Below are 17,059 nucleotides of genomic sequence, written 5' to 3'. Positions count from 1 at the left end.
GACTACAAATTTTCCAAGTTTGTATGTTCTATGTCCCTTATAAAACTGAATGCCTTTAACAATGCCCAAGTCACATCTTGAATGCTTTGTGGCTTAGAAATTTCTTTTATCAGATACCCTAAATCATCTCTCAAGTTCAAAGTTCTACAAATCTCTAGGGTAGGGGCAAATACCACCAGTCTCTTTGCTAAAACATAAGAGTCACCTTTGCTCCGGTTCCCAACAAGTTCTTCATCTCCATCTGAGACCTCCTCAGCCTGGACTTTATTGTTTATGTCACTCTCAGCATTTTTGTCGAAGCCATTCAACAAATCCCTAGGAAGTTCCAAACTTTCCCACATTTTCCTGTCTTTTTCTGAGCCCTCCAAACTCTTCCAACGTTTTCTTGTTGTCCAATTCCAAAGTGCCTTCCACATTTTGGGGTATCTTCAACAGCACCCTACTCTCAGTACCAATTTATTGTATTAGTCCATTTTCATGGTGCTAATAAAGACATATCTGAGGCTGGTAATTTGCAAGAGAAAGAGGTTTCATGGAATTACAGTTTCATTTGGCTGGAGAAGCCTCAAAATCATGGTGAAAGGCAAAGAGGAGCAATTCACATCTTACATGGATGGCAGCAGGCAAAAAGAGAGTTTGTGTAGGAAAACTACCATTTTTAAAACCATCAGATCTTGTGAAACTCATTCACTATCATGAGAACACAGCAGGGAAGACCTGCCCCCATAATTCAATCACCTCCCACCAGGTGCCTCCCACAACATGTGGGAATTATGGGAGTTACAATTCAAGATAAAATTTGGGTGAGAACACAGCCAAATCATATCATTTTTTTTTTAATGGAGTTTTGATCTGTCACCCAGGCTGGCATGCAGTGATGTGATCTCATCTCACTGCAACCTCTGCGTCCTGCGTTCCAGAAATTCTCCTGCCTCAGCTTCTTGAGTAGCTGGGATTACAGGTGCATGCCACCATGCCCAGCTAATTTTTTGTATTTTTAGTGGAGACAGAGTTTCACCATGTTAGCCATGATGGTCTGGATCTTCTGACCTTGTGATCCACTCACCTTGGTCTCCCAAAGGGATTATAGGCATGAACCACCATGCTTAGCCCACCATATCATGATTTAACACAACTCTGTGGCTTAAAACAAGAGAAATTTATTTTCTCATTGTTCTTAAATTGAGAAATTCAAAACAGAAAGTTACAGTGCACCCTAATCCAGAATAGTTGATTATGAGATTCTTATTAAATCTATAAATGTCCTATTTCCAAATTTACATCCTGAGATCCTGGATGAACATTAATTTTGAAGAGATGTTATTCAACCAACTCTAAGTTGCCCTCTGTCTTCCTCAAATTCCCTTTTATTTAATCAAAAAATGTTCACCCTATCTCAATATCCTGAAAAGTCTTAACTCATTCCAGCATCAACTCTAACCCCTAAATTTGATATAACGTCATCTGCTCACTAAGTCCCAAATCCCATTGTCTAATTCATCTAAATTAGGTATGGATTCTGTGTATGATCCCCCTTGGGACAAAATCCTTCTCTGTCTGTGGTTTTTGAAATTAGAAACCAACTTTCTGCTTCCAAAATACAATGGCTAGATGACATTTTCACTCCAAAAGGGATGTATTGGAAGTTTTAAGGGTCACTAGTTCTAAGCAAGACTGAAACATAACAGAGAAAATTTTATTATGTTTCAGGGCCTGAAAATAATCCTCTGTGGCTTGAAGCTCTTTCCTCTGAATCCGTGTTGGTGGCATCCTCACTCTGAGCCCAAGGCTTTTATCTTAGAACCATGTCACCTTTTCTTTGAAGCCTTGCTCCAAGATCTATGGAATCTTTGGATTCCAAAGATATGTTACAGCTGAGTAGCTCTAACAGCCTGCTTTCTACCTATAGAATTTTGAAAGTCTGATTACTTTTGTTTGTTATTTTATCTCTGTCTCTGTCAGTCCAGGTATAGCTTGTGTTCCTCCTTCCCCCAGGATAATATTTTTAAAAACTGGTCCTCCTATATATGTTAAGAGGATAAACGCCAAAAATGGTTCTTCAGTGATCCTTTCTGAATAATGCTGTCTGTATTTCTGGTTTCTGCTAAAATGGTTGAATGGATCCAAGAGTGACACACCTAATCTTTCAACAAAAAAAAATGTTGCTATGGTTTGGGTGTGTCTCCCAAAAGTTGCTGTGTTGAAAAGATAATTGCCATTGTAGTAGTATTAAGGGATGGTTCCTTGAAATGGTGATTAGGCCATGAAGGTTGCACTCTCAAGAATGGATTGATGCCTTTGTCTCAGAAGGGGGTTAATTATTGCAGAAGTAGACTCCTTACAAAAAGATTGTTTAAGGTCCCATTTTGTTTTTCCCTGGTTAGCATCCAAGCTTCTGCCTTTTTCCTTTTGCCATGAGATGACCCTTACCAGATGCTGGCACCATGCTCTTGAACTGCCCAGCCTTCAGAATGATAAGCCAAATAAAGTTCTGTTCTTTATAACCTACCCAGTCTGTGGTATTCTGTTACAGCAGCAGAAAACAGACTAAGACAGCTGTCCAGCCACATTCTTGGCATTCTCCCTAGAGTATGCTTTGTCAACAGTACATTTCCTAATTTAGCATCCTTTGAAATCTGGATAGACCAAGGAACTCACAAGTCTCAAATTGATGGTTCCTCTTTGCTTAACAGTTCCTTTCTCAATTTATCTCTTCCTTTTCACATTTTACTCTAAACAGAAAGGAGAAATCAGACCACACCTTGCCTGGAAATCTCCTCAGCTATATATACAATTGTATCACTTACAAGTTATGCTTTCCATCCAACTGTAAAATGTACTTAAGCCAAGTTTTCTCTCACTTTATAACAATCTCCTTTCCTCCAGTGTCCAGTAACATGGTTCTCATTTTTATCTGTCATTTTGTTTACAATAATATGTTGTCGCTAAGACAATATCTTTCCCTACCATGATCCTCATTTCCATCTGAGCCCTCAGCAGTATTGCCTATATTATCTATATTTCTGCCAATATTCTCTGCAATGCAATCAAGGCTATTTTCATCATGCATCAAAAAATATTTCCAATTTCTATCAATTTCCCAATCCCAAAACCACTTACATATCTGTAGGTATTTGTTACAGCAGCAACCCATTTCCAAGTACCAAAATATGCATTAGTTTGTTAGAGTTGTCGTAACTTATTACCACAACTTGGTGGCTTAAAAGAACAGAAATTTACTTTCCCACAGTTCTGAAGTCCAGAAGGTCAAAATCATAGTATTGGCAGGACCATATTTGCTCTGAAAGTATAGGGCAATCTTTCTCTGCCTCTTTCATCTTACGGTGACTCCTGATTTTCCATATCTTGTGGCAGCATGATGCCAGTCTCTGCCTCCATTTTCATATAGTGTCATCACTATGTGTCACTGTGTGCATCAAACACACATCCCTTTCCTTTTATTAAAAAGATACCAGTCAGTGGACTTAGGGACCACTCTAAATACAGGATAATTTTATCTTCACATATTTATTTAAATCTGCAAATACTTATTTTCAAATAAGGTCACATTCTGTGATTCAAGTGGACATAAAATTTTGGAAATACACTATTCAACCCACTATAGTATATGAGTTGGATCTCAATTTTAAACACTGGTATTAAGAACTAAAAAATAATTTTAAAATAAGATGCTTAGTTCAGATGCTATAATTACACTGAAACCTTTATCCCACATTAGGAGGAAAATTTTATTAAATTTTATACTTTCAGTGTCTAACACAAACAAGTAAGTACATTTGGGAAATAATTATCAATTTAATGACTTTATTGGCTAGAGAAAGGGAAAAAAAGTGCACTGCATTCCAACAATGATGGGGCTGCTTGTTGTAACCATGCCTTAAACCAATAGCAGTTTAATCATGTTTGAAAGTTTTATATGTTTCCCTTTCAGTGAGGTATTTTAAAAGAAATTATATGGACTCCTCCTTGTGGCCAAATTGGCATATATATTTCAAATTATTCTTTGAGTACCATGTGCCAGACACTGTGAATCATGTGTTAGTTCACTGTGTTGTCCTGTTTAGGCTGTTATAACAAAGTACCTCAGACTGGGTAATTTATAAACAATAGGAATTTATTTTTCTGGAAACTAGGAAGTCTGAGATCAAGGCATTAACAGATACAGCGTTTGATGAGGGCCCACTGCTCAAAGATCACAACTTCTGTGTGCCCTCACAGAAGGGATGGGGGACCCCTTTTATAAAAGCACTAATCTCATGAAGACCCCACCTTCATGACCTAATTATCTTCTAAAGACCCTCACCTTCTAATATCACCATAGGGATAGGTTTCAATATATTAATTTTGGGAGGACACAAACATTCATACCATTAAATTCACTTAATTCTCACAATGTTATTAAGTACATACTCAAGTACTCTTAATTTTATGGGAAAAAAAAAAAAAACTGTGGCTTTGAGAAGCCAAACAACTCTCTCCTGTTCACATAACTATTAAATGAGTTTTGAATTTATTTACCACTGACATGGATTTCAATTCAATGCATCTTTCTTGCTCATCCACAATGTGTAAGTCTCTATCTGATTGAAGAGTAATTAATTTTTCTAAAGGAAAGCTGCTCTTTCTGGTGATACATATTCCTCTTTTAACGTGACAAATTTCAGGATCTAATAGTATCATTGAATTGCCATTTGGTTATGCTTTTCACATTTCAATTCACATTTTAATGCATTTTCATTTGATTCCCACAGCAACACTGAAACAAGGTTTAATAGGAATTATTATCCCCGTATTATAAGTGAACAAAAAAAGGTTTATATAGCAGTTATTCAGCTAGCCCATGGGCTTACATTTACTATAAAGCTCACTCAATTGGCTCCAAGGCCAGCTGTATAATCCAGAGTATTATGCCCAAGTTTCCATTGTTTCATTTAAAGTCTTGATACATAAAAGTAAATAATTCATACAAGTAAACTTTATTAATAATGATTGCTCCTCTCTGTCAGATAAAGAAACACTACAAAGTTCTCTATTTTTATCTCACATAAATTGTTCAACTCTGGTATGACTTCACAAATTTTACTGTCCATCACTACAATACTGCCCCAGATCTCAGGGGAGAGAAACTTTCCATTCCATCAATAACCTAAGGGTAGAAGGCACTGGAGAATACATTGCCCAAACAATTAGAAACAGAGACCTAAGACATACTGATTGAACACACACTAAAAGCGGGTGACAGACTTAATGTGTTAGGAAAACTGAGACAAGAATTGAATTAATTCTGTGCCATTCTCCTACAGCTACAAACAGAGTCAAAGCTAAGACATCAGTGTTGGCAGTAAGAAAGGAGAGGTGAGCTAGCATGTACAATTAGGAAGGAGAAGGAAATTCTTGTAAGCATAAAATTTACTGCCCTAAAGGGTTCAATGGATCTCCCTTGGGCAATTAATACAGGTTTCACACAAACATGCACTGGCAGATAAGTGGTTCTGCACCCAACCTTTCCTGAGAGAGGTGGATAATTGTAGAAACTTTTGCTGATCTGGGAGTAGTGGCCCCTGGGACAGAGTGACTGGATGGGAAGTATGAATTGCAAAGACATAATGTCAGAGCAGATTGAGTAGTTAAAAAACGTATAGTTCAGAAGACTCTCAGAGAAGATGGCCTTTTACTAATGGGAGATTGTAACTAGAGCTGAGGGTTCTGAAATGTTTAAAAACTTGAAGCTAAGACTGGCAAAGTCCCTGTGATGTCAAGGAGTTAAAAGCAGAGCCTTAAAACTTCCTGGGTGAAAGGCTGCAGCAGCCTCACATGTTATTGTGAAATATCACTTTGGTTTTACTAATAAAAATTAATGAGCTTCCAAAGTTTCTTTTTCAGTCTGTAAGTGCTTAATTGCCTGGAGCTGAGCTGTTCCTCAGGGCTCCGCCCACTGGAGGGTAGAGTCATTTTTTTCATTCAATCATTATGAAAACCTGCCTAAATTTCTTTTAAGCTCATAGAATATTTCAGCAAATTTTAATTATCTTAATATATATTCACTTTAAAGTATTAAAATTATTTCAAAATATGTGAATTTGGCTTAAAAATAATCAGACTCATAAAATTCTATTAGCTATATTCATGATTGTAAATTTTACTAAAAGATAATCCTTATGTTGGTTTTTTAAACTTCTCAAAAATCTTGGCATACATTTTTTAAATACTTGAATTAATGTATGGATTGGGAGGACTGATCATCCACTAAACTGTTCTCAGCTAGATGCTGAAAACCTGGTGAGTAATTAAGTTTATATTACATAAATAAATGAATTAAGCAAGAACATATTTAGTCCATGAGGATTTGCAAAGATCAGGCTTTCAGGAAGGCTTGGGATTTTGTTAATACATTCAGGACATCAAGCACTGCTTCATCAGGAGGAAACTCTGTGTTTGATTTTTGTAAGACATATTATTAAGAAATGTATGGTGCTTAAGGTCATAATTAGGCACACATAGTATATTTTTAATTAATTTCTCAATAATCCTGAAGGTCAGGTGGATTTAGCCACATGTTGCTGCTAAGGAAACTTAAGCTCAGAGAGAGTAAAATAATTCCCCAAGTTTCTACAGCTAGAAAGTAGCTGAGCCTGTATTGATCTCCAATTCTCTGCTCCATGCTAATCTAAAGCCTAGTCTCTATCTAGCAGGTCAGGGTATTTCTCCCTCAATTACCATATTATGAGGCTTGGAGAAAAATTTTGTTATTTGAGTTTCTACATTTTGAATTTCAGGATAAATGTGTTACCATATCAGAGCTGAATTCCCACTGATGTTATCATCCCTATAGCCTTTTCACAAAACAATGATCTGGACATACTATCCCAGACCCTTTTGCTCACATTCGTATTCTAGTAGCAGACTAAATCCATGTTCAGTCTCCTTGTAAACATAACAAAACTGCCCTTTCATTTGGACACTGCCTCAGAACAAGTGATTTTTTGTGTGTGTGACAGGGTTTATGATTTTTGTCTGGTGAATGAAAAAAATTGAAAACTTAGAGGATTTGGCTGTTCTTATGTCTTAAATGTAAAACGTTTCTAAAGCCAGTGTTCCTGCCTCACAAATGATAGTCGAAGTGTGCAGTACTATGATACCAAAGCTTAATGTGGCCAGGCCTTGAACTTTCTGTCTCCATCTGACTTTCTAACATTTAGCGGCTAGAATACAAAACGGTCTGCTGCGGCTGTGCCTCCCAGGTGTCGGAACAAGCAAATGCTGAAGGACTTTCAACTCAGTGGGCTTCACACAAACTGTACCCCAGAGAGAAAATCTAAGCAGTGCTTCAGGCAGGTGCATGATGTGGTTCAGAGGCAGAAAACATTTGATTCACGAGCAGGAGGCACTAAAATAGAGCTTTGGGAAGAAAGAAGGGATCAAGCAATGATGGGAGCAATATTGCATCTGAGTTCCAACATTTGCACTGCTTCAGTGGCCATCTCTTTCCCGGGGCTTAAGGTTCAGCAAATAACGGAGATCAGGTGGGACAGAGGGTGCAATATAAGCACACTAACCCGAACCAACATGAAGAGGAGAGGGGTATTACTCCTTTCAAGTAGGGAAGGAAGGATACTTGCATAAAAAAAATAAAAAAGTTTCTAGGACCCTGTGATTAGCTCAAAGGAAAAAAAGGCATTACGCCAACATGGGTTTTCTAATTTGCTTGCAGAGCAGAAAAATAAGTTGTTGTTTGTGTTCCTTCTGTCCTCCCCTTCCCCCGCTTCTTCTTCCTCCTTTCCTTTTTTATATTTTATTTTTTGTTTTATAACAGGCTTGGTAGAATTTGTAGAATTTGTATCAGGTTTTTGTTTTTATTTTTTTATTTTTTATTTTTATTTTTTCCCTGAGACAGAGTCTTGCTCTGTCACCCAGACTAGAGGGCAATAGCGCAATTTCTGCTCACTGTAAACGCCGCCTCTCTGGTTCAAGCAATTCTCCTGCCACAGCCTCCTGAGTACCTGGGATTACAGGCACGTGCCACCACGCCTGGCTAATTTCTGTATTTTTAGTAGAGACAGGGTTTCACCATGTTGGTCAGGCTGGTCTCAAAGTCTTAACATAGTGATCTGCCCACCTCAGCCTCCCAATATGCTGAGATTACAGGCGTGAGCCACTGTATCCAGCCCTGTAGCAGTTTTGTAAACACACCCTGCAGGTTAAATTTACTTTGTATACTTGTTATTGTCTAACAAGATGATTTGGTTTCACAGTGATTGATGAGACTAGGACTGTCTTCAGGGTTTTGGGGAGAATGTTCTGGATTCAGAAACAGCCTGATGGTTTGTATTTGCTCACCAGAGGGCCCTGGGCCTCTTTTTAAGTACAAAACCCTTTTATGTGAATACTCTGTAGTCAGAAATCTTTTATTCTCTGTTCTTCCCATCATTTCATTATTCTCTGTTCTTCCCATCATTTCATAATGAAGATTATGATTTGAACCTAGGGATTTAAAAGGCAGTCAGTAGGAGACCTATAACAATGAAAACAGAACTCCATTAACATCAACACAAATTTAGGTGTACCAGGCACTTTGCTTAGCTTGCAAGTAGTAAGTAGCTGCCTATCCAAAAGGGAATTTACCATGGGGATGACCTTTGTTTGTGTGCATGTGTATGTATGTGTGTATGTGATTGAGACAGAGTCTCACTCTATTGCACAGGCTGGAGTGCAGTGGCATGATCTCAGCTCACTGCAACCTCTGCCTCCTGGGTTCAAAGGATTCTCCTGCCTCAGCCTCCCAAGTAGCTGGGATTACAGGTGCTGTACCATCACACCCGGCTAATTTATTTTGTACTTTCTTTTTTAGTAGAAACAGGGTTTTGCCATGTTGGTCAGGCTGCTCTTGAACAACTGCACCTGACCTCAGGTGATCCACCTGCCTCAGCTTCCCAAAGTGCTGGGATTACAAGTGTGAGCAACCACACCTGGCCGGGGTTGATCTTTGTATAATATTTCTTCTACATGTATTTATTTTATTTTATTTTATTTGATAATTGGTTGCATTAGTCTCTAAAACACAACTCCTTTAAGAAATAGTCTGATTTGGCAGAATAACCTGTGAGACCACCGTGATCTTTGTTATTGATCGATCTTTGTTAATATAGATCTTGCCAAAGATCATGCACTCAATGGGTTAACATTGCTTGCAGTATTGATCCTGTCATCCTCTGTGAAGACTAGGACAGGCCTAGAGGCAACCAAAGCCCATGAGCTTGTCACCTTTAACCTCAAAAAGCCTCATCAAATTACCACAGTGTACTGTGCAAATATTATCATATTTGGTGTGTACCAATATTGTTAAGCTCTGTGATACCTTGTAAACTCTAGACTAGTCATTTTGAAGTCAATAGACCTGCAAAAAACAAACAAACAAACAAAAAAAACAGTGATGAGAACATTTCTTCTATAACTAATTTGTATGAGTCTTTATGATAAAAGGGTGATGAATTTTGTCAATTGCTTTTTCTGCATCTATTGAGATGATTATATGATTTTTGTCCTTTATTCTGTTAATGTAATGTTTCTCATTTATAGATTGTTTATGTTGAGCCATCTTTACATCCCTGGAATAAATCTTAATTGACCATGGTGAATGATCCCTTTAATGTGCTCATGAATTCAGTTTGCTAGTATCTTGTTGAGAATTTTTGCATTTATGTTCATCAGTCCCTGTGGGGGTTTTTTGTGTAGTGTTCTTGTCTGGCTCTGAAACCGGGGTAACTCTGGCCATGTGCAATGAGTTTGGAAGTATTCCATCTTCTTCAATTGTTTTGAAGGAGCTTAAGTATTAGTCCTTTTAAAAATATTTGGTAGAATTCGACAGTGGAGCCATTTGGTCCTGGGTTTTTCTTTGATGGGAGACTTGTAGTTACTGATTCAACCTCCTTACACATTATTAGGCTGTTTAGATTTTCTAAAAATCTTCATAGTTTGTATGTGTCTAGGGATTAACAGGTTTCTTTCTTTCTTTCTTTTTTTCCACAGATTATCCCACGTTTTGGCATGAATTGTGCATAGCTGTCTCATAATCTTTAGCATTTCTCTGGTATGAGTTGTAATGTTCCCTCCTTCATTTATGACTTTAGCCTTTTCTCTTTTTCTCTGTTAGTCTATGTAAAGGTTTTTCAATTTTGTTTTTCTTTGCAAAAAGCCAAATATTAGTTTCCTGTATTTTTTTTCTCTTTTTTCTAGTCTCTATATAATTTATTTCTGCTCTGATCCCTGTTATTTCCTTTCTCTGTTTCCTCTGGTTTTGTTCTTATTTTTCTAATTTATTGAAGTATAACAATAGCTTTTCTATTTGAAATCTTTTTTATTGATAATATGTATACATATTTATAGGATACATGCATTTTTATATATGCAATGTGTAATAATTAAATCAGGGTAATTGGGATACCATCACCTCAAATATTTATTATTTCTTTGTGCTGGGAGTATTCCAAATCTTCTTTTCTGTGTATTTTGAATCATACTATAAATGTACTTAGCTATATTCACCCTAGTGTGGTATCAAATGATAGAACTTATTCCTTCAATTTAACTGTATTTTTGTACTCATTAATCAAACTCTTAATCGCCTCTGCCGCCCCCCCCCCCCCATATTTCTCAGCTGCTGGTGACTACCATTCTTATCACCATCTCCATGCTTTTCACTACCTATGTGAGATCAAGTTTTTTATCTCCCACATATGTGTGAGAACATATGATATTTATCTTTCTGTACCTGAGTTACTGCACTTAACATAATACTTGCAGATAACATTATATTCAATGGTGAAAATTTGAAAGCTTTTCCACTAAGAGCAAGACGAGATAAGCATACCTACTCTCATCATTTCTATTCAACACAGTACTAAAAGTCCTTGCTAGAGCAATTGGCCAGGAGGAAGAAATAAAGACATCAAAATCAGGAAGAAAGGAGTTCAATTGTCTCTAATGCAGACAGCATAATCTTATATGTTGAAAATTTTAAAGTCTCCACAGAAAAAACAAACAAAAATACTTTACAAGTAAGAAATGTCCTGATTAAAATTTCAAAAAATACAATCAACAAAGAAAAATTAGTGTCATTTCTATACATTAACAATGATTGTCTGAAAAAAAAAAATCAAGAAAGCAATGCCATTTGCAGTAGTAACTACTAAATAAAATACAATACTTTGGATAAATTTAGCCAAGGAAATAAAAGACTTGTACACTAAAAACTACAAAACACTGATGAAAGAAATTAAAGAAGACAGAAAATTCATGAAAAGAAGTATCCTATGTTCATGGATTGGAGGGATTAATATTATTAAAATGCCCATGTGAGCACTATTAAATTACCCAAAGTAATCTACAAATTTAATGCAAACCCTGTCAGAATTCCAAAGTCATTTTTTACAGAAATAGAAAAAGCAATCATAAAATCAATATCAAACCACAAAGGACCCCAAATAACAAAAACAATCTTGAGCAAAAAGAACAAAATTGGAGGCATCACGTTCTCTGATTTCAAAATGTAATTCAAATGTATAGCAATCAAAACAGCATGGTACTGCTGTAGTACTGCCATGAAACCAGAAACACACATCAACAGAACATAATTGATAGCACAGAAACAAATTTATGCATCTGCGGTTAATATATTTTTTACAAAGATGCAAAGAATATACAATGGGAAAGGATAATCTCTTCAATAAATTGTGTTGGGAAACTGGATATTCATATACAGAAGAATATGGAACACTTATTCCATACCATATACAAATATTGACTCAAAGTGGATTAAAGACTTACATCTAAGACCTGAATCTGTAAAACAATTAGAAGAAAACATAGGGAGGAAGCTCCATGATTTTGGTCTGGGCAATTTTTTTTAATATAATCCCCAAAACATAAGCAACAAGAACAAAAATTGACAAGTGGGATTGAATCACACTAAAAACCTTCTGCATGGCAAAGTACACAACCAATAGAATGAAGCAACAACCTATATAATGGATGAAAATATTTGAAAACCATTTATCTTCTTTTTTTAAAAAAAATTGAGACACAATTTACTCTGTCATTTAATCTAGAGTACAGTGCTACAACCATAGCTCGCTGCAGCCTTGAACTCTTGGGATCAAGTAGTCCTCACATCTTGGCCTCCCAAAGTGCTGGGATTACAGGCATGAGCTACCACACTGTGCCCAAACCACACACTTGATATGGGGTTAATACCTAGAATATATAAGAAATTCATACCATTCATTACTTAAAAAAACAAAACAAAAAAAAAAAACAAAAAACAAACAAAAAACAAACAAAAAAACCTGATTTTAAAAATAGGCAGGGGACCTGAATAGACATTTCTCAAAAGACTACAACAAGCAGCCAACAAATATATTTTTTTTAAATGGGGAACACCACTAATCATCAGGAAAATGCAAACTAAAACCATAACAAGATATTCCCTCACACTTGTTAGGATGGCTGATATAAACAGGATGAAAATTTTTACAAAAGTAATATAAACAGTAACATAAAAGTGAAAGAATAAAAAAATTTACAAACAAATCCAAAGGAGGGATGAATGGGTGGGGCACAGGGGTTTTTTAGGGCAGGGAAACCACTCTGTACAATGCTATAATGGTGGATACATCACACATTTGTCATTATACATGTGTCCAAACCCACAGAGTGCACAACACCAAGAGTAAACCCTAAAGTCAACTATGAACTGTGGATGACGATGATGTGTCAATGAATGTTCTTCAGTCGCAAGAAATGTACCACTCTGTGGGGGATGTTGATAACGGGGGAAGTTTTTAACGTGTGGGATATAGGGGCATGGTGTATATGGAAAATATATATACCTTCCTCTCAGTTTTGCTGTGACCCTAAAACTGCTCTAAAGAAGCAAATTCTAATTAAGACAAAAGGAAAAGAAATCCTCAAGCCAACAAAGCATAGAGAAAAACCTCTGATTCCTGTAAGAGACACCACTGTTAACATTTTGTCTTTATTTACCTCTTGTCTTCTTTCCTTGAATACATATGTTTTATGTATTTGGAATCAGACTGCACATACACATTTTATTATTTTTTTTTCATTTAACTTTGTATTTGTCAAAAATATTTTCTCACTTTATTAAAAACTCATTGCAAGAATAAAAAAAAAAAAGAGATAAGTATTGAGAATGATGTGCAGAAAAGGAAACCCTTGCCCACTATTGGTGAGAATGTAAGTTATTAAGAACAGCCATTATGGAAAATAGTATGGAGATTCCTCAAAAAACTAAAAATAGAACTCCCATATAATCTGGCATCTCGCTTTTGAATATATGTTTAAAAGGAAATAAGTGTGTTAAAGAGATAGCTGTATTTTCTTGTTGTTGCTGCACTATATGCATAGCTAAGATACAGAATCAATCTCAGTGTCCCACAACCAATGAATGGATAAAGAAAATATGGCATATACACAGTGGATTACTATTCAGCCTTACGAAAGAAGAAAATCTTGTCATTTACATCAACAAGGATGAAACTGGCGGGCATTATAAACCTGGGGGGCAGAATATTAATACCACATGATCCTACTTATATGTGAAATCTAAAAGTTGAACTACTAAAAGCAGAGAATGGAATATTGGTTTCCAAGGGTGGTGGTGGGGGGCATTGAGGAAATGTTGATCAAATGATAAAAAATCTCAGTTAGATAGAATGAATAAGTTCAAAAGATTTATTGTACAACATGATGACTGTAGTTAGTAATAATACGCTATTTTTTAATTGATGAGAAAGATTTTAAATGTTCTTGCTACCAAAATAAGTGCATGAGGTAATCCATATGTTAATTAGCTCAATTTAGCCATTCCACAATATTTCAAAACATCGTACCATGTATAATAAATATGAACAATTTATATTTATTTGGTTTCAAAAAAATGTAGTGAGAGGCTTTTCTGTTCTGCAGATAGGACCCATACTGTCTTAAAAGGTTAATTTTGTCCAGATATCTTGAAGCTGTATTTATTTCAGTGTTAATCCACAAGCACTCCTAAGCCTCCAGGTAGTGATACTGGCTATGGCTTTGTGAGTAGAAGTAATCCCACACTCAAAAACAAGCATTACATTTAAAAGCAAAAACCACAATTACTTTTGTACCAATGTAATAGCAACTGTTTTACCACCTTGTTTTTTTCCCCTCAAAATATTATCTGTTTAAGGATTATTCTTATTGATACACACAGATGACTTATTCATTTTAATTGCTTAAAGTTATACAGCTGAATGTGTCTATTTTTTTCTATTATTGATGGACAATTAATCTCTCTAATTTTTCACTGTAATTGATGATGCTGCTGTGAATCTCCAGGGGTAAATATAATGGAAATGGTTAATGGAAAAAGTTCACACCTGGATTATTGCAACTGTATTCCTCAGAGGTGTTTGAGAATGTGTATGTTCAGTTTGTTCATCATGGTGGCTGAGGGATGCTGCTGGAAATTGGTACTAGGAGGCAAGGGATCCTTAACATCCTACAATAAATATCCAAAATATGAAATTATTAGCCATCCAAAACAGCAAAACTTTCCTTGTGCATAAACAGTGCTCTGGGTTGTGTGCTTACAAGTGAAAGTGTTGAATGAGGTGGATTTAGTTAGGTTGGAGCTTACCTTACATTTCAAACTTCTCTTGTTTACTCGACCATCTCACAATACCTGGAAAGTCACATATTCACTTCTGTCTGTAGTTGCAGATATGTTTTAGATTTCCCAGTTGGATGGTCAGGTGGAGATTTGGAAGGGAAAAAAAGAGGTGAAGGCTGGGCTGCTCTGCCATCAAGTAGGCACAGAGGTGTTTTACTTGCTTTTTTTTTTTTTTTTTTTTTTTTTTTTTAGCATCAGACAATGTTCCACTTTCCACTGTCTAACCCACAGGCAGGGTGCAGAGCACATTATTTTGTCTATAAACTAGCTGATGAGTTGTGGCCCTGTGGTTGACACTGTGGTGACAGCATCATGCTTCTGGGATAACAGCTAGCTTGTAGGATATTTCATTGGGTCACATCCTGATTTCCCACTGAACTCATTGTGGCAGGGACAGCAGCATCCCTGGTGAGCCAGATAAGAGGCATTGCCTAGGAGTCATTCTCAAAAGCTGTGCCCAGAGTCTCTTTCTTTATACTCTCTGAAAGTGTTATATGCCTCTACATTCCTGTTTTGAATTGCTGTCTGTTTCATATATCTCGATGTGTTTTCATAGTATTCAACTGAACCATGGCTGAAGCATTAGGTTTTAGGAATTAGGTATCTTTGCACTAGGTTTTGTCATATTGCTCCTCCAAATACTTGCATCAATTTATACCACCAATATATGAGTTTCTATTTCCTCACACCCTAACCAACATTTGAAATTGTGATATTACTGCTTCTCCTCCTCTTCATCCTTATTTTAACTATTATCAGTCAATTCAATTATTGTTAAATGGCATAGTGTTATCTCTGTTTGAGAACCCTGATTATCAATGATTGAGTAATTTTACATGTTGTTATTTATTTTCTTTTCTTAATAAGTGACTGATTATCTCCCTAATCTATTGTTCTATTTTTTTAAAATAGTGATATGTAGAAGTCCTCAGTACTCATGTGCCACTGTCTGTCATTGGCTGGAATCAGCCCAAGAGAGGCGTGATCTCAGGATATCTTAGCAATGGATTTCAACATCCACCTGCAGAGGCCCTTAGTCAGTTTTGCTGTCTGTGGTCAGAGGACAGTGCACATTTTTATGGCTGCTACACTCCTCCCATTGCACTGTTCAGATCTACATTTTTACATGAGTGTTGGGAGGAGGCAGGCTCCTCCATGCGCCTTCTGTGGCCCTCTTATCTGAGTTAAAAACTCAGAAAAACAAAGTGAATCTGATTAACTAGAGGCTCCATTGCTGTGGATGATCACAGGTCATCACTGACACTCATTCCCTCCCTTCTTCACTCTCTATATTTCCCTCACCCTCAGCTATCACTTCAGCAGGTTTAGATGGCTCGTCTGGTGGTACAACTCACACTTTTATCTCTGAGGGCTCTGAAGCTTTGATAGCCATTTTACTTCCAATTCTACAATGCTGCACATATCCATTCACAGTTATAATGGAACAAGGAAGTACCAGGAGGTACCCAATGTATCACCTGGGTTCCGCAGGTATTTCTCTTCACTCCCATCTTGTGTATAAAGAGCATTATCTCTTGCTGCTTCTGGTTAATTACTCCTGCCAGTATGGTGACTCCTTTCATTGCCTGCTGTTCCCTGAAAGACAGAAGTCCAAAGTGCCCAGGTAGCAGATGTAACTTTTAGTTTGGTAGGATTCTTATCTGTGTCCCCTGGCAAGAGTGTACCTGTTTGGAGACCAGGACCTTCAACCCTACAGAGCCTAGAGATTCAGGAATAGAAATCATAAAGTCCTCCCATGAAATCATAAGGAGTGTTGGTAAATGGAGCTATCTATGCTTTCATCTTTTTGTTTCTGAACACATGTAAACTTCCTATAGGGGACAGGGCACACTATAGAGAGATCTTTGTTTTAATAAGTACACTGTGTTCTGGAGAATGGCACCTAGTCATGGACCACTCCATCATCTCCTTCACTGCCTTCATTTCATGTCAGTCCCCCATCTGCTGATATGTGTATAGGAGGCTTATAGAGTGTGATCCACAAGCACACTCTAAGCCTCCAGATAATGATGCTGGCTATGGCTCTGTGAGTAGAAGTGAGCCCATACCCAAAAACAAGTATTGATCATACCTGTGAGGATGAGTAGCACTGTTTTCAGGATAGAAGTTACCCAAAGTAATTAATTTCCCACCAAGTAGTCAATCTCCTTGAGGAATAGTGCCATAATGGGTGTTTATTATGCATTGATGTTTATGCAAAGGAGAAATTCAGAGATGTCAATAGATCTGCCTTGGTAAGTGGGAGTTCATCTTGTTGGACCCATTTATAGCTGTGACCATGGCACCATGGCCACCTCA

Source organism: Saimiri boliviensis, chromosome 1, assembly GCF_048565385.1.
Source record: "Saimiri boliviensis isolate mSaiBol1 chromosome 1, mSaiBol1.pri, whole genome shotgun sequence".
Classification (NCBI taxonomy): Eukaryota; Metazoa; Chordata; class Mammalia; order Primates; family Cebidae; genus Saimiri; species Saimiri boliviensis.
Note: the sequence above shows the minus strand (reverse complement) of the source record.